Source organism: Phyllostomus hastatus, unplaced genomic scaffold (genome assembly GCF_019186645.2).
Source record: "Phyllostomus hastatus isolate PE091 unplaced genomic scaffold, TTU_PhHast_1.1 phas_contig_468, whole genome shotgun sequence".
In the NCBI taxonomy this organism is placed as follows: Eukaryota; Metazoa; Chordata; class Mammalia; order Chiroptera; family Phyllostomidae; genus Phyllostomus; species Phyllostomus hastatus.
Window position 1 is genome coordinate 1043825 of NW_025333884.1, and position 16745 is coordinate 1060569.

Here is a 16745-nt window from a genome sequence, read left to right on the forward strand (position 1 = left end):
ATGGCACTTGTAGTTTCTTATCTTAACTCGCTTTATTTTTTTTAAGATTTTGTTTATTTATTAATTTATTTATTTATTTTAGAGAGAGGGGAAGGGAGGGAGAAAGAGAGGGAGAGAAACATCTCGGTTGCCTCTCACACATGCCCCAACCAGGGATCAGGCCCACAACCCGGGCATGCACCCCAACTGGGAAGCACATAGTAAATACCATCTCCTGGTTCAAAATTCAGTAAGTATATACAACCACTTTGGGAAACCGTCAGTATTTAGCTGAACACGGGCCTGCCGGAGACCCTGCATTCCAGAGCTGCCTGCATGCTCAACGGAAATGCAAGGTATGTCCACCCCAGGACCTCTGCAAGAATGTTCCCAGCAGCACTCTGTGGTGGCCAGGAACTGGAAGCCGTCCAAATGCCTGTCAACAGCAGAATGGATAAACAACTACACCTCACACACAGCCGCCTCGGGCCCTGAACCCTTCCCCTTCTCAGAACTCACAGTGGGGAGGAGTGGGTATCAATCTCCCTAGAAGAGCGTGACCCCTTGTCAATAATCACATTATTGATAGATAGTGTTTACGGAGTGTTCACAGCACAGCAGGGCCACAGCCCTTTATAAGTACCCATGCACCTCACCCTCACAACACTGTGACATCAGTGCTTTTATTATCCCCATTCTACAGATGGGGAAACTAAGGCACAAAAAGTCTAAATACAATGCTAAAACATGCTTACCAGTGCAGAATGAGGATTTGAACCCCAGCAGTCTGGCCCAGCTATGAGGATGGGAAATGTGGAAAGCCAGGGGTGGGAGCAGCAAGCTTGCCCCCCTTGCAGCTGGGAGACGTGGGACCCTCAGGACCCAAGCTGCCAGAGGCCGGTGGCCTCAATGCTCTGTCTAAACCTTGGGCCACGTCCACATGCAGGCAGCCTCCCAGGAGGTGGGAGGGCACAGGCCAACGCTGCCAGGGCGTGGAGCTGATAATATCCTTGCCAGCTTCAAGCTGGACAAAAATGATCACACACCAAACCCGACAAGCTCGAGGGAGGCCTGTGCAGCAGCTCTACACACTCAGAGGCCAAGAGTAGCCACTTAGGATGGTCTAAAATTAAAACTGTTTTGTTCAAAGCAGTTCATGGCGGGTAGTCATGCCCTAGAGCAGCATTTTTCCCTGTCAGAGGTCAGTTTTCACCTCAGCTGAGCCAGTCTGTTCGCATCTAAGATAAACGTGCCTGATGAACATGCCTTTGTAATAACAAAGTAATTTTCTTCCTCCAGGCCCCTCAAAACACAGCCACCACCAAAGCAAGATCATAAACCCCCTCGTTGTTACTGTGTCATGTTGATTGTTGACTGTTAGCTATTCTGTAGCTACCTATGTGACAGAGGCATGTGTCTATCAACTTACTTTATATCCAGTCCCAAAGGTTTCCCTCCCCACCCCGCCCTCCCACTGTGCTTTCTCCCGCCTCCCTAATCTATCACCAGTGGGTTTCATGTAACCCCCTTAGGCCTCCTCTTTTGATTATAATGTATGAAATAAAATGCAAACCTACCATTTTCTGGAGCATTTTCTCAATCTGTTGAGATTTTGCTTCCTTTCGATTGTCACCGGTTTGGCTCAAATGAACTCAAAAATTCTCCACAGGTTTAAACCTGCAAAGGGGAAGATAGGCATGGGTTACAGGAAATCCATCGGTGATGGATGAGGGGGGCAGGAGAAGGCGAAGTGAGGAAACCTCTGAGTTTGGACAAACAGTGAAACACAGACACATACTTCTTTCGCATGAGCAGGGACAGGGCAGTGCACAGTTAACAGTTAACGCGGTAACAACAACGAGGGGATCGGTGGTCTCTGCGCTGGTTCCCTGGCTGTGCTCTGAGACAAGGAAATCTTTGCTAGTCCCAGGGTGTGTTACCAGGTATGTTATTTTAGATGCCAAATGGCAGCAGGGGCCCAAGTAAGGCGAAGATTGACTTTTGTTAGGGAAAAAATACCACACTGGCCTAGGACATGACTACCCACCATGACCTGCTTTTAGTTAGAAAGTTTCCATGTCAGACTCTCCTGTGTGGTAAGCCCCACCCACCAGGCAGGCCCCCCAGGGCTGTCAGGCTTAGTGTGTGGCCCCTTTCTCGTCCACACTGGTCTGTGGTCAGTGCTGGGGAAGTTGTTAGGGACACAGTGGTGGGCATGGGGGGGGCCAGGAGTAACTTTGATATTGTAAACGCCCAACACTGGATCCGGGTTCTTGGTTCTGGGCCTGAGAACAATATCTCTGAGTGTGTCGGGGACACACTGCTGTCTCCCAGTGCTCGGGGGCCAAGGACCAGAAAAGCTGAGGTCCGACTGGTAAAACACAGGGAAATTAACCCTCCAAGTGCGCCACGAGGGCCAACAACCCTTCCGAACATGGAAGACAGGGTCTGGGATTGCAGGGTAGCTATGAAGGCATCACTGCTCTTACAGACAACAACCTCTCAAAACCTGTGAGCCAGAGGACAGGGAGGCTGCTCCCGGAACCAGGAAAGACCACACCCACCTCTAGCTGCCCTGAGAATGACAGCCTCCCTCCTGCATCTGCGGGGCTGGAGAGATGGGGGTGTGCCCGTCCCGCCTCAGGCCCTGGCCAGGACAGCTGTCTCAACACAGCCCAGCCTGCCTGACTTCACCAGCGAAGCTCTAGAATCACCTGGGTCCGATCACTTTTACAAGCAGCCAAGTCCTGGGGAACTGGCTTGTGCAAACCAGTAACGTCCCTTCACTTATAGAGCAGTGAGCATTGTCCTGGCTTCCCAGAGATGCTGTGATAACTACGTGGCTTCTGAATGGGACCAGGATGGAAGGCAGGTGTGTGAGGCCTGAAGCTTCTAAAAGAGCTGTGAGAAAAGGTTTTGAAATGAACTCAAAAAGGTCTTGGGTGGCATGAAACCCTCATCCACACTTTTATGTGTGAACCAATGTTTCATGGAGCTAAAGGCAAAAATTAAGAAAGACATAGACGGAGGTGTAACAGACAGATACGTAGATAGCTAGAGTTCAATTAATCTACGCAGATTAAAAACCCTCAAACAAGTAGTACAGTATCTACAATCAGTGTCAGGGCATCCCCCCGTCAGCCAGCAGGCACGAGTGCTGCCAAAGCTTCCTGCAGCTTCTTGCAGATGACCACACCCAAGTGAGAAATGCAGATGCAATACCTTCTCCACTGTGCCACCCTCTCCTGCTCTGCTCCCTTCGCTGAGCCTGAGAGTTCCCTTCAAAGCAACCCCACCAGGAGCACCCTGGGGGCCTCCCCCAGATGACCTCCAACCTCTGTGGCCCGGGAGCAGAGCCCCAGAACATGGAGTGGGTGGGCGCTATGGTGGTGTTGCAGGGTTGGCCACCATTCTTCACCCTCCCTGTGTCCACGTTCTTCACCGTGTAATTTTGTAGGCGGGTGACACCCACTTGGCTGTGCGACCTGCTTTCACCAACAGAGGGACGTTGAAGTGACAGGCTGCCAGTGTCAAGCCTAGGTCTCCACCAAGAGGCCTGGTACACTTCCACCTGTGCCTCTGCACGTGCGTGGGAACAAGCCGGGGCTAGCCTCCCAGACGGTGACAGACACCTGGAGCCAAACCAAATATCCCAGCTCTCCCAGGTGACAGCTGACCCCAGGCATCTGAGCAAGCACAGCTGAGCCCTGGAGAGCCACCCAGGCAAGCCCCGCCTAAACCAACGACCCAAACTGCCCGCCCACAGACTCCCCAGCTGAATGTGTGCTACTGGGGGTTGTGGTTGGCGCTGCAGCCAAAGTTAAATGGCACTGACACCCGCAGACCCCTGGTCAGATCTTTAGGCTGGGCTGCGAGGTTGTGAATCCCACCTCCACCATTTGTCAGCGGACATCACCTTCCTGTGTCTCACATTCCTCATCTGTAAGATGGGATCAACCCTGGCTGGTGTGGCTCAGTGGATTGAGCACCAGCCTGAAAACCAAAGGGTCACTGGTTTGATTCCCAGGCAGGGCACAGGCCTGGGTTGCAGGCCAGGTCCCCAGTTAGGGGTGTGCGAGAGGCAACTACACACTGATGTTTCTCTCCCTCTTTTTCTCCCTCTCTTCTCCTCTCTAAAAATAAATAAATATAGTCTTTTTAAAAAATTATTTTTAAAAGAGGGGGACATGAGAGCAGCCCTAACCTGCACAGTTCGGTGAGTTGGGTGTAGGCTTGCAAAGCATAAGTATTACCAAGCGAACTGGGGCTTGCCCACGTGCTGGCTTGACACATGGCCGAACAATTAGTGCTGAAGGAAACAGGTTTTTATTAACAGAATCCCAGCCTCTGGAGGGGTGAGGGAGTGGGGGATGCTGGGAGCACTCCTGCTGCAAACTCTGTTCTCTCATGAGACCCAGCACTTCCCTTACTCCCCAAAAGGCCATGAGCCAAAACCATGACCAGAAGTTCCCCATATCCTCATCTGGTCTTAAGCCAGTCAGGTAAACAGATCTCCACCCTCTCTGGCATGTGCACTTGTGGGTTCCAGAGTCGCCATCCCCTCACCGCAGCAGCGCTCTCCTCCAGGACCTGGGGTGCGCTGTCCTCGCCTCCGTGTAGCAGTCCAGGAAGTCACGTGCCGTGTTACACTGGGTCACGGTGGAGTCCAGGGAGGCACACACCCCAAGAGTGTGGCTTCTCTGGAGGTCTTTCGGAGGAGAAGTCTGCATTCTCAGCATTCCCAGTCACAGTTCAGTGCCAAACCCCGCCCACGAATCCATGCTTGGTCAGGCAGGTCCCCACACCACTCCATCAGCTCCGCCACGGTCTTCTCCTTCTTACCCCAGACCTCCTGTTGTGCTCTTACTCCAAACTGCCTGGCTTCACCCTTGCACACCAGGCATCGTAGCCAATTCCTGTGTACACCCTTTCAGACCGAGTGGTTTCTACGTCTTTCAGCCCATCCTCGTTTAATGCTTGCCCGGGAGCTTCCTCTGTGACCTCACAGCCAGCCTCTCGTATGATGTGCCGTTTTTACCAGTTCCTCTGTATCTTTTACTTTCTTTGGGCTGCCATCTTTAGTCAGGGCAAGAGTTCCCAGCAACTGTTGGGGTGGGCATCTGCCCCCTGCCTCTTGCAGGCGCTGTATAAGCTCCCCTGGCTGTGTCCGGAGTCCCTGAATGTTCTCAGACTCACACACACCTTTCGCCCTGGGTGGCAGACTCTTCCTTCAAGAAATGCACAGCCATTAACCTGCCATAGTTATGCAGAGTATGTTGACCGCCATATCATCCACCTCCCCCTTTCCCCAATCAAGGTTTGTGGGGGTTCTCTCCTATTTTCAGGAGACCCTCACTCTGCACCCCATTACAAAGTGTCACGGGTTGGATTCCCAGTCAGGGCACATGCCTGGGTTGTGGGTTCAGTGCAAATGAGAGATGACCAATTGATGTTTCTCTGTCACATCACTGTTTCCCTCCCTCTCTCTCCCTCCCTTTCCCTCTCTCTAAAAATCAATAAATAAAATCTCAAAAACAAAACACAAAACAGCCCCAATGCCCACCATCACTGTATACACAGATAAACAAAGTGTGGTGTATGTCTACAGTGGAATATTATGCAGCCCTAAAAAGGAATGCCGTTCTGCTCCATGCTCCAACCTTGAGAACACAATGCTGAGTGAAAGATGCCCACACAAAGGTCGCACACTATGTGATCCCACTTGTATGAAATGTCCAGAACAGAGAAGCCCACAGAGACAGAAAGCAGCTTGGGGTTACTAGGGACTGGGGGATGGAGGAATGGGGAGTGGACACTTAATGAATACAAACTTTCCTTTTGCAGTGATGAGAATGTTCTGTAACCAGATAGAGGTGGAGGTTGCAAAACATGGTGAATGTACTAAGTGCTACTGACTTGTACACTTTAAAATGGTTCATTTTACATGATGTGAATTTTATTTCCATCTTTTTAAAAACACAAAAACAATCGGAAGTCAAGTCTTCTGGGGAAAAGCACTGCTGTCCCTTACAAACTAGCATGAAATCTAAAACACTCACGCTGAGGAGCAAGCTAATTCCTCCCAGAGACCGTTTACAGAGGGACAGTGGGGGGCGGACCGTGGCCCGCCTCTCAGAGGCTGGGACTCCCCAGCATGGCCCCCAGCATTTGCAGGTGCGGCTCCATGGCTGAACTGCCCTTCCAGCTCCACTGTCCCCTCAACTAGGGCAGTGGCACTGGGGTGGCTGGTTCAGGAGCCAGAGGACCCCCTGTGTACAGAAGCTCTGCCACCAGCTGTGCAACCTCAGGAAGGTGACTTCACCTCTCAGAACCTCTGTTTCCCCATCTGTGGAACGGCCCCCTAAGAAGACCCTGCACTTCGTGGAATAGGTGAGGGGATTAAGTGAGATGACCCATGGAAGGTCCCCAGAACTGAAGGACTCCACAGATTAGTTCCACAAACATTCATTAAGCGCCTACTGTATGCCAGCCACTGTCCTGGCACTGGGGACACAACGGTGGCCAAGGCAGACAAAAGTCTCCACCCTCAATGAACTGACATTTCAGTCAGGGGCAGGGGTTCAGATACAAGACAAGGGAGAACTAAATATATCACGGGTTAGTGGTAGATTAGTGCTAACAAAAAGTTAAGTGGGAAAGGGTAATGGTGTTTGTGCAGGGGGGAGGGGTGTTTAGACAGGACGGCCTGGGAAGGCCTCGCAGGGAAAGGATCACGTGAGCCATGACCTGAAGGAAGCAGGGAGGTGATGAGTGGGGTTAACGTTTGCACACTGCTTAGCACTGACCTTGCACAGAGGACGTGATACAGCAGTGGTCGTGGCATCCTCGTGGATAAGTGGGGGGTGGGCATTCCAGGCCGAGGGACCAGCAGGCAAAGGCTCTGAGGAGGGAACGGGCCTTTGCTGCTGAGGATCACGAGGAGGCCGGCCGGCTGGAGTGGGCGAAGGGCAGCGTGCAAGGAGACGGGGGCAGACAGACAGCAGGGGCCCGACCTACAGGGAGCTGTGGGCCAGGGCAAGGGGGCTAGCTTTCCCTCAGTGAGAAGGGGCGCCACCGGAGCACTTCAAGGGCTCGCCATTATTACTAATAGTCTCATTCCCCCTGTGCCCTTCCTTTGTGGAAAGATGTCTCCTTCTCTCTCCTTTCCTTCCAGAGCGGCAGCACCCCTGCCCCAGCGGGCTGTGTTGCTCCCACTGTGCCACCTCTGCCCACATCTCTCGATATTTCTTAAGGAACATTTGATCAGACATTTCAGTGTAATCACATGGCACTTGCAGGAAATGGTAGTTTCCAGATATGGGGACTTGCGTGACTGAGAGTTTACTTTGTTCTGAATTTTGATAACAGAGATTAAACTCGAGGCTATGACACAAATAGGCAATCAAACAAGTTTCCCCAGTGCAAGAGAATTCCTAAGAAGTTAATGATAATCTTACTGGGAAAAAGAAAAGAGAAAGCATTGGTTTAGAAGAAACATGAAATTCTAGTGAAAGGTAATTTAAACAACAGAGGAACACATTTAGGAGCCCAAGCTAGTCTGCCCAGGATTCAAATCCAGAATTTATGCCTCACCAGCTGAAGAGCCCTGGGTGAGTTCCTTCCTCTCTTGCTCTCTTTTTTTTTAAGTAGAGATTTTATCTATTTATTTTTAGAGAGGGGGAAGGGAGGGAGAAAGAGAGGGAGAGAAACATCCATCAGTTGCTCTCATATTGGCCCTGATCAGGGCCAAACCCGCAACCCAGGCATGAGCCCTGACCGATCAGGAACCAAACTGGTGGCCTCTCACTTTGCGGGACGATGCTCAACCAGCTGAGCCACGCTGGTCACAGCCTCCTTCTCTCTCTTGTTCCTCTCACTAGGAGCGAGGTCACCAAGAGGATCCAAAAAGGCACAAAAGGTTTGTGTCCCAATACATGCATAAACATTTGCAAAATGCTTTTTCCAAGATTGGGTATTTCTGTCATACTTCCCCTACACTAAATCTCCAGAATATAGGAAATAGCCACATTTAAAGACGACTTACTTTTTAAATGTATTTTTAAGTTCATTTTCAATTACAGTTGACATACAATATTATATTAGCCCCAGGTGTATAACATAGTGATTAGACAGTTCCATACCCTATGAAATGATCCCCCTGGTAAGCCTAGTACCCATCTGACACCACACATAGTTATTGCAATCGGGAGGATATTGTCTATGCTGTATGCACTATCACATCCTGTCACTACTTTGTTTTGTTTTTTCCTGCAAATGGGCTGGGAGAGAGTCAAGGCTGCAGAACCGGAACTTTCCATAAACAGCAGCTTTTACATCTTAATCCCTTGGCCTTTTTTACCCAGCACCCAGCACCACTCCCACCGGGCAACCAACAGTCTGTTCCCCGTATCTATGAGTTTGGCTCTGTTTTCTTTGCTTATTTTGTGTTTTAGATTTCCACATACAAGTGAAATTATACAGTATTTGTCGTCTGCTCTGTTTCCATTAGCACAATACCCTTTATGTCCATCCCATATTGTTGCAAATGGCGAGACTTCATTTAAAGGTGACTTATTTTTCTAAGCTAGTAATAAGAGTGAAGACTTCCAACTTCATTCCGTTCTATCTCTAAACACATCTCTCACCCCACTGGCCTCAGCCTCATCCCCAGTGCTCCTTCTGCCCTGGCCTCGTCCTAGCAATGATCTTCAGTGTTTCATCCATTCCTGCTCTCAGGGGCTTTCCGTGACCCTGGACTTTGAGGGCACAATGCTGGACAGAGCAGACTCAGATCCAGCCCTGAAACACGCCCTAATACACAATAAATGCTCATGAAAAGCCTTTAGAATGGGTTATGAAAAAGTGTTTTAATCCTCCCCCGAGGATATGTTTATTGATTTTTAGAGAGTGAGAGAAATACTGAAGTGAGAAAAACACTGATTGGATGCCTCCCATATGCACCCTGACGGGAATCAAACCCACAACTTAAGGGTGTGTCCTGACCGGGCACTACAGGAGAGCTCCAACCAACTGAATCAAACAACCCGAGCCAAGAATAGTTTGTTTTGTTTTGTTTTGTTTTGAACTCCACACCAGCAGAATAAAAAGTTGACAACCCTACAACTGACCCTTCGATTTGTGTCTTTGAAATTCTCTGGTTCACAAGCTCCAAACTGAGTCACCGGGCAACCTCCCAAAGCCACGGTTCTTTCCCAGATGAGCCCAGACTTACCTCCCCAGCCTCATCTCCCAACTCCCTCCCACAGGAACCTGCACTTGCTTCCTGAACAAAGCCAGTTCTTTCAGGCCTTTGCCCCTTGTCCTTTGAGGTCCTGCTCCAAGGTCGCCTCCTCCAAAAAGACATCCTGGAATCCAGGCAGAGTCCATTTGCCAGTGACTCCGCCGCAGGGTTCAGTTGATGTGGCATCTGCAAACATGAATAAAAGTATCTCCGTGGAGCTGGGAGTAACTCAGCTGCCAAAGCTCGTCCCGGCCGCCAGAGGGCGCTTTCAAAACACCACCTGACTTCGTGACTTTAAACCCTGAGGGCAGCTGGCATAGCTTTTAGGGTTAAAAGTTAAGACCCCTACTGGATTCAAATCCAGAGTCCTCCATTCTGAAACTCAGAGCTAGTAATATCACCTCTTCACACCTCTATTTCTACATTAAGTCGTCAGGTGGATTATAAGTAGATCGTTTCCTATGAAGTGCTGGCAACAGTCGCTTTTAGGATGTTTCAGTGTATGTTTGGCGCAGTGGCACGCACAGTCTCAGCAGGAAACAGACAGCAAACTCAAGCTGAGTGACAGGGGAGAGTTTCATAAAAGACTCTTCACAGGGGTGGAGACAGCGTAGCACCCCAAGGCTGGAAGGATGGGAGCTTTTGCCATCCCCAGGCTTGCCAGGCAGCCACAACCTGGATGTGTGGAGAGAAGACCTCCTGGCTGGAAGTGTGGCATGGGATAGGGCACACGGCCAGCCAGAGGCAACCCCCACATCAGGGAGGGAGCTGGGGAAATAAATACCCCTCCCTCCAATCTCTTACCAGCGTCCCTGTTGACCAAACCGAAGGGGAAGCCAGAGGTCAAGAAAGCCCAGCATGGTCCGTGCAAATCAGCCTCCCGAGGCCTGGCTGCACTCCCAAGGGTCTGACAGGGAGAGGTGGAGAGAGGATAAGAGATGATAAGGTAATAAGAGTGTCAATAAAAGTACTGATTGTATTATTAAATTCTTCGTCCTGGTCTAGGAGGTCCTTAAAGGTCTGAACTCCCTGTTCCCACCACATTCTCCTACCTCCCTTCTCTCTGACTCAGAGATTGAGTGGGAAGGGGTGGGAAAGAACCTTCCAGAGTGTTGGTAATGCCGGACAGGGATGTGGCTGGCACCGGTCTACATATTTGTCCTACCTCCTTTAAAGTGTATCTCAGTGTATGTAAATGTTACCTGGAAAGAAAAAACTAATTCAATAAGAATGAACTGTAAGCAAATATTGAATTCCTGTTCATTTCACATATGATAGTGTTGAGAGGGAAATGTATTGGTGATGGTGACTAACTTTGAAGTGACAACAGCCAGAGGGATGGAAAGACTGGTGGATGAGTGATGAAGCAAGAAGAGTCCTCTGGTACAAAACCAGGTGACGGGTACATGTGTGTTCACTGTAAAATTAGTTCAACTTTCCTCTATGCTTGAAATTTTGCATGACAAAATGTTTGGAAAATATAAAAATAAAAGTTGATGAAGGTGTTGCATCAGCACAGAAATTTGGGTTGAATTGGTTAGAGGAGTCGAGAAAAAGGAATTTATCTGGGACTTTCCACAGAAACCACAGCCACTTCCCTACAGCATTCAGCATGCCAGCTGTCGAGTCTCAGCTCCAGAGGAAGTCTTTCAGGAGAAAATGCAGATAAGGTGGAGGCGTAGGTAGAGACGCTTTGCCTTCTTGCACAATCAAAAGAAGAACAACAACCAATTTAAAAACAAAAAACAACCAAGCCTGCCAGAAAATTGAACTGTGTGGAAGTCCAACAACCAAGGAGTTAAAGAAGAAACATTCACTCAGACTGGTGCCCCGAGACAAAGAAATGTAGCCCAGATAAAAGAACAGATCAAAACTTCAGAAAAAGAACTAAGTGACAAGGAGATAGACAACCTATCAGATGCACAGTTCAAAACACTGGTGATCAGGATGCTCGCAGAATTGGCTGAGTATGGTCACAAAATAGGGGAAGAAGTGAAGGCTATGAAAAGTGAAATAAAGAATAATATACAGGGAATCAACAATGAAAGGGAGGAAAAAAAGGACTCAAATAAATGATTTGGAACAAAAGGAAGAAATAAACATTCAGTCAGAACAGAATGAAGAAACAAGAATTCAAAAAAATGAGGAGAGGCTTAGGAACCTCCAGAACAACTTTAAATGTTCCAATATTTGAATCATAGGGGTGCCAGAAGGAGAAGAGGAAGAGCAAGAAATTGAAAACTTATTTGAATGAATAATGAAGGAGAACTTCCCCAATCTGGCAAAGGAAATAGACTTCCAGGAAGTCCAGGAAGCTCAAAGAGTCCCAAAGATTTCGGACCCAAGGAAGCACACACCAAGTCACATCGTAATTACATTACCCAAGATTAAAGATAAGGAAAGAATCTTAAAAGCAGCAAGAGAAAAGGAGAGAATGACCTACAAAGGAGTTCCCGTAAGACTCAGCTGATTTCTCAAAACAAACCTTGCAGACAAGAAGGGTCTACAAAGAAGTATTCCAAGTTCTGCAAGGCAAGGACCTACATCCAAGGTTATTCTATCCAACAAAGCTATCATTTAGAATAAAAGGGCAGATAAAATGCTTCTCAGATAAGTTCAAGTTAAAGGAATTCATCATCACCAAGCCTTTACTACATGAAATGTTAAAAGGACTTATCTAAGAAAAAGAAGATCAAACTATGAACAATAAAATGACAACAAACTCACAACTATCAATAAACGAACCTAAAAAAACAAAAGCAAACACCTAGAATAGGAACAGATTCACAGAAATGAACATCACATGGAGGGTTATCAGTGGGGAGGGGGAGGGAAGAGAATGAGGGAAAAAGTACAGGGAATAAGAAGCATACATGGTAGGAACAAAGTAGACAGGAAGGTTAAGAATAGTATAGGAAATAGAGAAGCCAAAGACCTTAAATGTTCATAACATGAACTAAGGTGGGAAGTGCTGGAGAGAGTGGGTGCAGGCCAGAGGGAAATAAAGGGGAGAAAAAATGGGACAACTATAACAGCATAATCAATAAAATATACTCTAAAAAAAGAAAAATGCAGAGAAGAGAGGGGCAGAGACAGCACTCTCTCCTCAAAAATCCTGTGATGAAGAGATCTGCTTAGCATCTGAACTCATTTATTGTTCAGTCAACAAACATTCATTGAAACCCTCCCCTGTGCCTGGCCCTGAAGTGGGCAGTGCTGAAAACACAGCCCTCACCTTGCCCTCAAGGGACTGAAAGCCCAGTAGCAGAGAGAGACTTGTTCTTCAGAAAGAGATGCTGTAAAGTATCAGAACAACTATGGGGTGAGCCCAGGGGTGGTGGGAGCCCCAACTGAGGCACCTGATGCAGACTGGAGATCAGAGAGGGCTTCCTGCTGGACAGGGTACCTGAGCTGAGTCTTACAGAAGGAGTAGGTGTCACTCAGATAGACAGGGAAGGAGAAGGGAAAAGCTTCCTGAGCAGAAGGAACATAGGAAGGTGGGGAAGTGAGCAGAAGGGTGTGACACTCACAGTAAACTGGAATAGGAATGTTGGTCAAGGGCAGCCAGAGGCTGAAGATAAGCCAGGAGCAACGAGGATGACGCTGAAGCACAGGAATGGCCTCTGAGAGCCACAGCAAAGCATCTGGACCTTTTCCTGATAGTGCTAGGGAATCAGGAAAGGGTTCTAGCCAGTGGGAGGACTTGGCCAGGTTTGCAAACAATGCCAGTTGCAGAGTGAGTTAAGGGGGTGGGGGAAGACAAGAGTCAAGACAGGCCGAGTTATGCCGCAGTGACAAACAACTCCAGAACTCACTGGCTCGGAACAGACAGGCATATTCCTTATTCATTGACATTCACGGACCTCCCAGGACGCTCTTCCACCCTGACCTCACTCTGCCACCCCGGCTCTGCCATCTGGAAGGTTGGTGGTCAGGTCATCAGGGCAGAGAACACAGAGAAGCACGCACACCAGCTCAAAGGCTTCCGCTTGGAAGCACACTTGTCACTTCTGCTCTTCTTTCTGCAGCCACAGCAAGTCATGTGGCCATGCATGCCTCTCAGCTGTGGGGAAGGGGATCCTTCCAGGTACCCAGAAGTAGAGGAGGACAGGGTATGGGTGGCCGGGAGCAATGGCCCCCACAGAAAGTGAGCACCAAAGTAGCAAGAACAACAGGATGTAGACAACACACGAGGAAACCTGGACTCAGGCGGTGGAAATGAAAGAAATGAATCAATTTGAGAGACATTGGGAATCACACAGAACTCTGTATCTGTTGGTGAGCTGTCCTAATTTCTTATTATAAAAAAATTTAAATAAAATAAAAAATTTTAATTGGCCCTGGCTGAGTAGCTTAGCTGGTCAGAATGTTGTCCCAATACCCCAAGATTGCGAGTCTGATCCCAAGTCAGGGCACATACAAGAAGCAACCAAGGAATGCATAAATAAGTAGAACAACAAATTAATGTTTCTCTCTCTCTCATCAATTAAAAAAAATTAAGCAACCAAAATAGAAAACAGAAAAAAACTAAAAGAAAAACAAAAACAAGGCAAAATGCATGTGCCCAGCACTTTGCTAAGCCAGCCTCATCCAGTAGAGATACAATGTGAGCCACATGTGCGATTCTTAATTTTTTAGGAATCATTAGAAAAAGAAAGAGGTGAGATTATCATATTTTAACCCAACATATCCAAAATAGTCTGATCGATATAAAAATGATTAATGGCATGTTTTACATTATGCTTTCCCTACTGTTCACAATGTCCTGTGTATTTTACATTCACAGCACATCTGTGTTTAGACCAGCCACACATCATTTTTTTGTTACCACAAAACATTTTATTTACAAAAAATATATACTGTCCCTGGCTGGGGTGGCTCAGTCAGGCCTGTGAACCGAAGGGTCACTGGTTCCATTCCCAGTCAGGACACATGCCTGGGTTGTGGGCCAGCTCCCCAGTTGAGGGGGTGTGAGAAGCAACCACACATTAATTCTCTCTTTCTCTTTCTCCTTCCCTTCCCCTCTCTCTAAAAATAAATAAAATCTTTAAAATAAAAAAAAAATGCATACTGAATACTATACATCCAGTCCTGTCACGGTGGAAAGAACTCCAAAACCAAGTCAGGAAGGGCTGAAGAAAGCCCGGCCCACAGACAGGGCAAAGCTCTGCCCGCCTGCAGCCACCCCAGAGGGAAAAGCCCCCACTAGTGCCCGGAAGGACCAGAAGGACCGCAGGCTCAGCCTGCAAAGGACTGAAGGCCTCTGGGACAGTGGCTGATGGGGCTGGATGGGTGGGAGGAGGCATGGAGACCCAGTGCCCAGCAGGGGGCGCTGGGCCTGGGAGAGCAAGCAGGAGGGGAAGCAGCAGGCACACTTCAGGACCCCATGGTTCTGAGGATCAGGGCAAGGGGATCGGTAGCACCCTGCCAGCCTTGCCCCACCTTCGGGTGGCCCACGTCAGAGAGTAGCTTGGGTTTAGCCTCCTGCAGCACCTCAACAGGTCGTGGCTGCACGTGGGGAGCAGGTGATGGCGAAGCCCATCCACCTGCTTATCCTTCTGGATGTACATCACTGCCCCAGCCAGGGTGATGGGGAAGCAAGGCCCAGCACATAGCCCACCGTGGGGGGCACTGAGCACTGCGATGTTAGTCTGGAGGGCTGGGTGGTCAACATAGGAGCTGGTGTCCCTCGAGGGCGCCCCCACTGGGCTCTCCCCACCCCCAACACTGCAGCCCGCACAGGACACCCTCATAGGGCTCCCGGGCCCCTCAAGGTCACACCAGCCACATCTCAAGGACTCAATAGCCATGGGTGGCCAATGGCTGCCTACTGGACAGGGCAGATATGGACATATTCTCGAATTAGCTGATTAGTGTCAGCACAAGTCTAGGAAGCAAGTCTAGTATTGCTTCTGGTTTTACAGGTGAGGAAACCGGCACAGAAAGATAAAGGGTTTGCCCAAAGTCACGATTGGGTCGGGGGACAGAGCTTGGACCCCAGTGGCAGAGCTCCTTGTGTGCAGAACTGGGATGGGCTCCTTCCTACACAGGCCACAAATCAGGTGGGTGTGCAGGAGCCTGCGGGGGCGGGGAGGGGGGGCACTCTCTTCTTCAGGGGAGGTCCCAGCAGAGACAGAATGAAGATGGTTTTTGAGAATCCTGAAAGGGAAACCTGCTATAGGGCCCAAACAAAAGGGTGTGGTGTGATGAAAAGATACAAGAAAGGATCCAATTATCTTCCCTCTTACCTGCCGCAGACTGCCAAGGAGTTAGAAAAATCCCCTTGAGAATCTGGCTGCACTCCAGAGTCTGCAAATGTGCAAACGCTATGGCCTGGTCACCGCTGGGTGCGGCCCGGAGCTGGGGCTCCCCGTGAAGCCCCAGGAGCAGTGGGAAGGCCCCCATTACTGGGCCCTCTGGTGTGCCTGCTCCAGAATGAAATTCCAGTCTCTCATTTAATCACCCTCCCCTTCCAAAAGGGGAAACTGAGGCCCGGAGCAGACACGTGGCTTGGAGGATGGAGAAGTCCCCTCCACCCCATCCCGTGGCCACCCAGCATCCTTCCCAGAGGCAAGAGCATGTATTGCCTTTGTGGGAATTTCCTGAGATGTGGTAGACGTCTACAAGCATTCACACCTAGACCATTTTTTAATTGTTATATTTCAATTTCTAGTTATTGATTTGAAAGAGAGAGACTTTGCCCTGGCTGGCATAGCTCAGTGGATTGAGCGCGGGCTGTGAACCAAAGTGTCGCAGGTTAGATTCCCAGTCAGGGTACATCCCTGGGTTGCAGGGTGATCCCCAGCAACCGCACATTGATGTTTCTCTTTTTCTCCCTCCCTCCCTCCCTTCCCTCTCTAAAAATAAATAAATAAAGTCTTTTTTAAAAAAGTATTTGCATGGTGTTTAAAAAAAAAAAGAAAGAGAGAGAGAGACTTTGATTTGTTGTTCCACTTATTTATGCATTCATTGGTTACTTCTTGTATGTGCCCTGACAGGGGGTGGAACTCACAACCTTGGCGTATGGGGATGACGCTCTGACCAACCGACCTACCCGGCCAGGACCTCACACAGATCATTTTTTAACACACTGTTGGCACACTGTTCTGCATCTTTTTTTTTTCATTTTATGTTATCTTCAAGATCTCTCCAGATGAATACATACATATGTGCTTTGTATTTTTCTTTCTAGTGCTGTATTTTTTTAATTTTTCAATTACAATGGACATGAAATATTATAAGTTAATATTATAGTTCAATATTAGTTTCAGGTGCACAGCATAGTGGTTAGACGTCTATATGCATGACTAACTGATCCCCTGATCAGTCTAGTACCCAGCTGACACCACACATAGTTGTTACAATATTACTGACTACACTCTCTATACTCTATTTTACATCCCCATGACTACTCTGTAAGTGTGGATCTGTAGTTCTTAACCCCTTCATCTTTGTCACTTAGCCACCCACCCCTCCCCTCTGTCACCATCAGGTTGTTCTCTGCATCTGTGAGCCTGTGTCTGTT

The 16745-nt window shown here is 48.7% G+C and overlaps 1 long non-coding RNA gene across 2 annotated transcripts in view; it reads right to left on the reverse strand.

Moving 5' to 3' along the window:
- Positions 1-4692, reverse strand: part of LOC123823029 — a 33861-nt gene extending 29169 nt beyond the window's left edge. Inside the window, exons 1-2 of one of the 2 annotated variants that reach the window (XR_006786465.1) lie at positions 4546-4692; positions 1557-1656 (exon numbers count right to left, since the gene is read on the reverse strand). This is a non-coding gene — a long non-coding RNA (uncharacterized LOC123823029). Of the gene's footprint in view, positions 1-734; positions 892-1556; positions 1657-4545 lie in introns of those variants that run through there. The other variant, XR_006786466.1, reaches the window with a different exon arrangement.
- Between the last annotated feature and the right edge of the window lie 12053 nt (positions 4693-16745).